Source organism: Leptonychotes weddellii, chromosome 9, assembly GCF_054177405.1.
Source record: "Leptonychotes weddellii isolate Sample4059 chromosome 9, ASM5417740v2, whole genome shotgun sequence".
Taxonomy (NCBI): Eukaryota; Metazoa; Chordata; class Mammalia; order Carnivora; family Phocidae; genus Leptonychotes; species Leptonychotes weddellii.
The window spans coordinates 36,395,440-36,404,230 of NC_138377.1; the positions used below are offsets into that span (position 1 = coordinate 36,395,440).

General features: G+C 40.0%; 1 long non-coding RNA gene across 3 annotated transcripts in view; it reads right to left on the bottom strand.

Moving 5' to 3' along the window:
* LOC115939794 (uncharacterized) overlaps nucleotides 1-5,347 on the bottom strand; it is a 44,760-nt gene extending 39,413 nt beyond the window's left edge. The window contains exons 1-3 of one of the 3 annotated variants that reach the window (XR_014148444.1): nucleotides 4,467-5,347; nucleotides 3,969-4,041; nucleotides 2,171-3,655 (exon numbers count right to left, since the gene is read on the bottom strand). This is a non-coding gene — a long non-coding RNA (uncharacterized LOC115939794). Of the gene's footprint in view, nucleotides 1-2,170 lie in introns of all 3 variants that reach the window. The other 2 variants (XR_014148443.1, XR_014148445.1) reach the window with 2 other exon arrangements.
* Nucleotides 5,348-8,791: the final 3,444 nt, after the last annotated feature.

The following is an 8,791-nucleotide window of genomic DNA, read 5'->3' on the forward strand; positions in this document are numbered from 1 at the left end:
AGATGGACGGACAGTCACCAAGTCCAGGTACCATGCATCCAGCTCCCGATTCATCCTCTCCAGGGCTCTGCCCACAACTCTAATTTCTTTCTCCTCCCTGTCCCTTTGTTATTTGAAGTCACAGCGTGGATCACCCCTAACTTAAAAAAAACATTTTCCAATCTTGTTATTACTCAATGTTGATGACGGTGTGGTTAGTAGAAGGGAACACTCACACCCAGATGCTGGTAGTGCAAACTGGTACAATCCATCTGAGGGCCTTCTAGCAGTCTGCAGTGAGAAACTATGAATTCTATTTCCAGGAATGAACTCCAAGGGAAAATGAGAGATCCTGGCAAAGGCTGATATTGAACAATATTCATCAGAGCCTTGTTTATAATACTGATAAATATTTAACAGATAGGGAACTTGTCAGAATCATAAAATTAAAATGTGAGGTAGTCATTAAAAATTCTGCTGTCACAAAACACCTACCAGGTTAAAAAGTACTTTTATCTATTTTTTTAAAAAGATGAAAGTCTCTCTGTAGAATAATTCTAATTTTCTCCCCACCAATTTCTCAATTTCTATCTGCAGAGAAATAGATCTAGTGCTTAAAAATAATTATCTTTAGGTCAGGAGCTTCCACAGGCAGAGAAAAGAGCAGGAACCCCAAGGATGATGTAACCTAAATCTTCAGCAAACTCACATTAATTTATTGCCTGAGATCAGCCTGCTAGAATGGATAGAAGTTTGGCTTTGTGGTCAGATGGAAGTCGGAAATTAGAAACTGAAACACGTATGGCAGTGGCTTTCAAACCTCAGCATGTAAAAGGATCATCTGGGGAGCTGGCTAAAATGCAGGTTCCTTGGCCCCACTTCTAGAAATTTCTATGTAAGAGATGGGGCTTAATAACTTCATTTTAGTAATCCCCCAGTGTAGTTTTGTTGCAGGGGACCAGAGGGTAGTAGCATCTGGGGGGAGGGGGTAGTACAAGCTGGAGAGAGAACCCAAGGTGAGATCTAGGGAAGCGAAGGGCCCTGGGAAGCTAGGGGGAAGGGCAACAAAGGGGGTGTCAAACTTTAACATTGTTCCTGTATTTTCCATTATAAACTAGGACTATTTACTATAATACCAGGACTACTGTATAGTCTGAAAGCCCTTTGTAGGCTAAACTTGAGAACATGGCTATCATTTTAAACATGATTTCCAGTGGAAAATATGTTTCAAGTTTTAAACAACTAACTCCCATTGGAACTTTTAGGATTCAATTTGTTCCTATACAGGCAACTATCTGTTACAGTTTCCATGCCATGAGAACCACCCCAACCCTGATATAACAATTTAGAGGTCCTTCAATTTTTCACATTGACTTTGGCTCATTTATCAAAATAGAAAGAAAAAAGATAAACCTAGTTTTGAGGGAAAAGGACAGATATCCACTATTAAATAGAAGATTACATCCAATCTCAAGTTAAAAGAAAAACAAATCAGCTTTTTGTCCTTATGTGCTTTACAAAGAGCTTTGGATTCTTAGCGTTCTGGGGGAGGGATAGCATGAGGAATAGGGGTAGAGCTTAAATGTTCTGTTCAGCATCCTTAGATTTAGTTTTGAATTTGGAACGGTCCCTTAAAATTCTATACATTTCAAATTCAACTACTCTGAAGAATAAATGCTTGAACAAATCTCTTTTGGCAAAGCATGGGGTAGGAAACACTGAAGAGCAATGCTGAGTATGTACACAAATGCGCTGTTGTACATTTATAATTTGAAGATGATGATACGTTGTTTAAAAGGAAGTTCAGATGTGAGTCGGAACCAAGTTTGAAAGCGTTGTCAACAGGAGGTGAGCTGGGTTGGTGGTTGTTTCCATGTCTCTATTGGTTAGGTACAAACAGTGGCAAGATTAAAGAGGCTTCAAATAAATAAATAAGTAAACTCTCTCCTCACATTTTAATTCATTTGCAAAATGAATATAAAAGCCCAAATTAAAAGCCCCAAGAGCTGAGCTGGTTGGTCAGTGTGAGCTGCAGAGGACTGAGGGTGTTCGGACTAGATACGTGATGTTTCCGACTTGAATAATAAAAACCTTGGTTCAAACAGAGTCGTTTGCTGAAGCAGAAGAGGAAGCCTAGTGCCTTGCTTGCCTGGCCCCTCGGTCCCTTGACCACAACGAATTAGACACTTACATCAGTCAGGAGTCTTCAATTCCAAGCAACAAATTGGGCCAGTTTTCCGATTGCTGGGAAAGCTAATGAACTATGCTTCAGAAAAGCCTGGAACCTGGGAAGCTCCGGAGCTGTGGGTAGCCAGAACGCAAGGGCAGTCTCTTCAGGGATTGTCACCGGAACCAGACTTGTGCTCCTCAGCTCTGGTCGCCTTGCTTGGCTCACATGTCCATCCCTTGATCTAGAGGGGTGGGGACATCTTGAGGTAGCAGAAGAAGGGGGAAATTGATCACAGGAAACTAAAACATGTGTCCCCTCCAACCCCAGGACCCAGGATTCTAGGACTCCTGTTATTATTACTCTTTCCATTTGCTCTCATCACAAGTAAAAATTTCTGTAACTATGCTTGTGGTGGATGTTAACTAGACTTATTATAGTGGTCATTTTGCAATACACACAAACACTGGATCATTATATTGTATACCTGAAACTTAACATAATGTTGTATGTCAAATAGGTCTCAATAAATAATGAAAAAAAAAAGAAAATGTTTTTTAAAATTAAAAATCTGTACTAAGATACTGATTAAGATGGGAAAAAATTTGACCCGTCTTTCCCCTGCCAAAAAAAGAAAAAGAAAATTTCCTCTTGCAACAGCAAACCAAAGTGGCCCCAGCAAGCTAGCTGCAGGCTCTGTCTGAATTTTAAATTTTAATCTCAGAAAACAGTAGCACCAACATAGAAGTGAAAACGAAATTGGGAGGATAATAGCAATGTCTTTTGCAATTGCTTGTTTATTCAACACGTGTTAAGGGCTTAGATTTTTTGGTCAGATTATCTTGAATTTGTGTGACACTAGGTGCATTTCTTAATCTTCCCAGTTTCCTCATCTGTAAAAATGGGAGCCATAGGGTTTTTATTGGGTTGTTTTATGGGAAATGCTTTTTACAGTGCCTTGCCTTCTTAAACGGGAGTTCTTGTTATCTCAAATGTTAATCATGAATATTTATAGTCACATTTTAACGAGTTCATTTTCATAAGTTCATTAAAGCTTGGAGACAGAATGAACAGATAGATATTCTCGGATTCTTAACAACCAAGCCCAGGGGACTAACAAAGTGAATGGTGGTAATTCATCGAAGCTGCAGATCTGTGTTCTGTGAACCAAAGACACAGTCACTTGTGTCCAGGTACATAGCTGGTATTTATATTTGCCAGTAGCTGGGGCAACGCTGTAGAAAGAATATTACACACGCTTACTTCAAAGATTTACCCTGACTTTTTCTGGAACAGTTTCCTGCCTAGTGACTTCCTCATAATGGCACGGAGTCCGTGTTTCTGTAGGCTTGTGATGTAATCACAATCGGTACATCCTCCACCCTTTGGCAAACAGGAGCAGTTGCTGTGACTCTTGGTTTCATCATCGTGATGACTCAAGTACAGATGAGGTTCAGGCCAGCAGTGTGGACCGGGAATTATGAAACCCAGGCTTCCGGAAGGAACTCACTAAAGGATTTTAAAACAAAGAGGGACTGAAGTCTGGGGAGAGAATTCCACTCACTTAGTTTATCTTAAGCACCTTGTTAGGAATGGGAAATGGGGAAAGGAACTGCTTCTAATGCAGATTTGCAAATTATCCTGGTGTGACCAGAGTTATGTCTGAGGGAAAGATTTCTGCCCCTCCATTGACAGAACACACTTCCTTCCTCTGGAGCTTGGGAGCTGCAAATGCCAGAGTTCCAAAACTCGATGCCAATTCTCCAGAACGTCCCCCTGTCTTATTATTTCTAAAACCAATGAACCCAAAGCATTTGTTTACCTTTTGATTCATCACCACAGTGCTCACTGGCACTCTTAGAAGAAAAGGGCGATTCAGTACTTCTAGACTCTACCTGGGGAGACACGTAAACACATGAAATACTAAGACCAAGTAGAAAGCAGTGTGACATGCTCGCTCATTTTTGTGGCTCACAGGCTGGTGGGGCTGGACAGCTTTGTGAACTCGGATGCACACTTGGCAAAACCCCTTGCTCAGCTGGAGGAGATTTCAATCAGCAAGCTTATCTCTGCTTAACGGAACAGTGCCCACATTTGTCACCAGATCATGTTTGAAGGAACAGGCAACTTGTTGAAATCATTTCGGATGCAGGAAATCCTGTGTTTACTACCTAGGAAATACTACATAAAGATTTGGATTTTTCCCCCCTTGTAATACTCTTTCCAATTGAAATTCAGCAACAGAGCCACTGCTGATAAGAAGAACATTGGCCAGGAAATGACAATATGGTGATAGCCAATTGTACACAATAGGCCTTACCTCTTTGTTCCCATCCTGGTTCTCAAAATTGCTTGATAGAATCACTTCCTTCGGGGAGTCCAGTCACTCACAGGTTCATGTCTCTTGAGTGCTGATGCCTTTAGAGAGGCATTGAAAGCTCCCTGTAAATGTGTAAAAGGATGGATGAGGGAAATGCCTAGAAAACACTGGACTCATCTGTAAAGATGCTGGGGGATCATGTATAAGTGGGACAGGAAGATTCTCTAGGTCTCAGTTAACCTAACTAAGTCAACTAAATGGGCGTGAAGTAGGCCCCTTTTGAAGTCACCAGCTTAAACAATAATATCTCTACTTGTGACTTAAGAGCTTCCTCTAGTCAAAAGATCAGGGGGACAAAATCTGATGCACATTACACAACATGATGAAAATAGGAAGTCATATATTTAAAGGAAAGAGACATCAATAGAAGATGTTGATGGAGCACTAGAAGAAGGGTGAGCAGATGTGGAGCGTCGTTAGAATGTATCCAGCACTGTCCAAGAGTCACCAGTCTTAGAGTATTATTGACAAGGCTAGAATGGGCATGATTCCTCCTTTAATTTAACTTAGCTGTGAGATAGACCTGTACTTGTTTTTTTTCCTTTGTTTGATTTTGGTTGTTTTCTCATTTTTAAGTCAAACTTTTAGTTCATTTTTAGTCATTTCTCTTTTTAAGAAATGAAGGCATCAGCAAACATGCCTTTGCCTTTGAGTACAGTTTTTGCTATATTCTGTGTGTAGTGGCTATATTTTTATATGTAATGATGTTATATTCATAATTTTATGAATAAGACTTGACAGATTTAGCAAAAAAAAATAAGATCTCCAGTTAAATTTTTAATTTCAGAAAAACATTAAATTTTTAGTGTATGTCCTAAATACTGTACAGAATGTACTTATACTAAAAAAAAAAGATTTATTATCTGAAATTACAAGTTAACTGGGTGTGCTGTATTTTATCTGGCAACCCTTATTATAAATAGATCTTAGATGTAGTTTTGGTTCACTCTGACCCAATATTTTTTGGAGGATGTTCCTCTCAAATGAGTATGATGTTTTTTGCTTAAACTTTTATTGTTAAATTCTATTCTTTTTGTGTATGTGTGGTTCATTTTTGGGAATGTAACCATAGGCAAGTGGGTCTCAACGAGGGACAATTTTACTCCCCAGGGTCACATCTGACAAGGTCTGGAGACATTTTTGGTTGTCAGAACTCGGGGAGGTATGCTAATGGGTAGAGGGTAGTGATGTTGCTTAGTATCCTACAATGCACACAATAGCCCTCACAATAAAGAATTTTATTTAGCATAAAATATAACAGCTACTGTTGAGAAACACTACCATAAACATTTGAAAAGAGGGGTTTATCATTTCAACTGTATCTTTGTTTAAAATACATCTATTGATCAATTTCATCAATTGCATTATTCACATCAACTCTGTTTGTATATTCGATTTGCCAGAGAAAGAGAGTGATCATTTATTGAGATCCTCCAGTATGTTAGAACTTGTTCCTGGTGCTGCAAATCTTCAGTGAACACCACAAACTTCTCTGACTTTATGGAGCTTTTATTTTACTGGGTTGGGTAAGATGAGGTGACATATTAAACAAATGATTCACAAAATATATATAAGTCTTATGAAGAAAATAGAGCAGAGAGTAGGGAAAGGTGCTGGGAAGGGTGTGAGTTGTGGTTGTAAAATGAGTGGCAAGGAAGTCATTACCGAGAAGGTTATGTTGGAAGAAAGGTGGGGAGGAGGTGACAGCAAAAGTGATGTCATAGCTAAGGATAGAGTGGTTTAGGCAAAGGAAACAGAAATGCGAAGGCTCTGCTGTAGGCCCCTGCTTGGTATGATCAAGGAAGAAGAGGAAGCCAGTGCGGCTGGAGCAAAGGGAGGAAGAGGGAAAGTAGTGAGGATGAGGTCAGAGGGGGAACGGTGCTGGCAAGTGTCCAGATCATTTAGGGTGTAGGAGGCCCTTGTGAGAACTGTCACGTTGACTTCTAAGTGAGATAGAAAGCCTCTGGAGAGTTTAAGTAGAGTGATAAGATTTTACATACATTTTGAAAGCATCACTTTGGCTGTTGTGTTGAAAACAGACCGTGGGGTGTGGGGAAGTGGGGGAAAGGCTGAAGCAAAGAGACCAGTTGGGAGACCATTGCCATAACCCAGAAGGGAGAGGATGGTGCTGTGTCCGGGATGGTGACAGCGGAGATTGTGAGAACGGATTGAATTCATCAGGCACACATACACACTGCTGGTGGGAATACAAAACGGTGCCATCCCTACAAGGGGAATTTTAGCAATCTTGAACAAAATGACCTACGTGTCTATTCTTTGACCCAACGATCCCACTTCTAGGAATTTAGACTAGAAATATAACTTCAACAAGAAAGATGCACGAGGTTATTCACTGCAATGACATATGTAATTGGAGAATACTGGGTTTGGTTGAATAAGCAGTGTTACCTGCACACAATGCAGTAAAAAAAAAAAAAGAGTGAGGTTGAAGATCTGTATGAATGGATAGGGAGGGTAATTTCCAGCAGGTATTACGTGTAAAAGACTCACTGTAAAAAAGCACATGTGGCATGCTATCTTTTGTGTAAAAGAAAAAAAAAAGGGAAAAATAAGTAAACACACATGTATCTGTTTATCATTACAAAAAAAACAAAGGAAAGGTAAACCAGAAAACACTAAAGTTGGATACATACAAGGAAGGGTAGGGATAGGGAGTGGGGTAAAAGGATACAGGAGGGTGACACTTCAGTGAATATACCTTTTCATATAGTTTTGGTTTTGAAATTGTTAGTAGCCTACACGTTCAAAAATAAATAAAAATTAAATAAGAATGAGGAGACAAAATCCAAGTAACACTGAAAGAAAATGGGCACAAACGAGTCAGAGTGTATTTCAAATGATTACTATAACCACACCAAAGGGAGAGAAAAAAAGAATGAACCCATCCATGTAACTTATGAACACAGTTTTTGGTCATACATCCTCAGTCTGGAACAGAGTAGGATGTGGGGAGGGGAAGCAGAAGAGGGCAGAATAGATTCTGTATCCTCTAGTAGGTTAGGTTTTTGTCGTGTTATTTAAGAAGCAATTTTGAAACAAACATTGTGTGCCTCTGGATGGGATTCTCTGATAGTGCCCATGCTGCATTCCAGCACACAACGGATAACCTCAACATAACAAAAAAGAAACTCAGACAAACACAATACAAAGGAAGTTCTAGTTTAAAAAAGGGGGGGGGGGGCTTGCATTCCTTGTCTTGTGGTACCCCTCCATCTTCAAAGCCGGCAATCACAGCACTCCAACCTCTGCCTCTGTCCTCACATCTCCTTCTCTGTCTCTGAGGTTCCTACCTCCCTCCTCAAAGGATGCTTGTAATTACACTGGGCCTGCCTGGCTGATCTGGCATAATCTATGTCAAAATCCTTACTTAATCACACCTGCAATGTCTTCTTTGCTGTGTAAGGGGACATGTTCACAGGTTCTGGGAATTAGGACATAGGACATTCTGCCTCCCAGAGGACTACTGTTCAAAACTGTCACTATCCCAGCACACGAAGATCAGAGAGTTTAAGAGTCTGGAAAATATGACAACTAAAGCACTATCTGATCTTGGACTAGATCCTTTTGTGGAGGGGAGAAAGGCTATCAAGGATATTCATTATTCTATCAACTGACAAAATTGGAACTTGGGTGGTTAGTTAGATGCAAATATCAATATAAAGTCATGAGGTCGGTCAATGTACTGAGGTTCTGTACAAGAGGTTTCCTACTCTTAGGAAAGGCACACTGGAATACTCAGGAATTTTAAGGGCCATGATGTAAGCAACTTGCTCTCAAATGGTTCAGAAAAAAACATTATCTGTACGCACACACACAAAGGGACAACAAGAGAAATGATGAAGCGAACGGGGTAAAACGTTAACATTAAGTGAACCTGAGAAAAGGGCATAAGATATTCCTTGTGCTATTTTAATTTTTGCAATTTTTTTCTAAGTTTGAAATTATTTCCAAGTAAAAAGCTTTAAAAAAAATCATCTATCCAACCTGTCACTTAGTCCCAAACTTCTGAGTTTACAGGTTTGAAGGTCTCTAAGGATGGGTGAACTCATTATCGCAGGAGGCATTGGTCTGATGGCCGGCAGCTCAAGGAGTTTGAAAGTTCTCTACAAGATGAGCTCTAGGGGAGCCTGGGGGGCTAGGTCGGTTAAGTGACAGACTCTTGATCTCAGCTAAAGTCTTGATCTCAGGGTGGGACATTCAAGCCCTGCATTGGGCTCCACGTTTTTATTAAAAAAAAAAAAAAA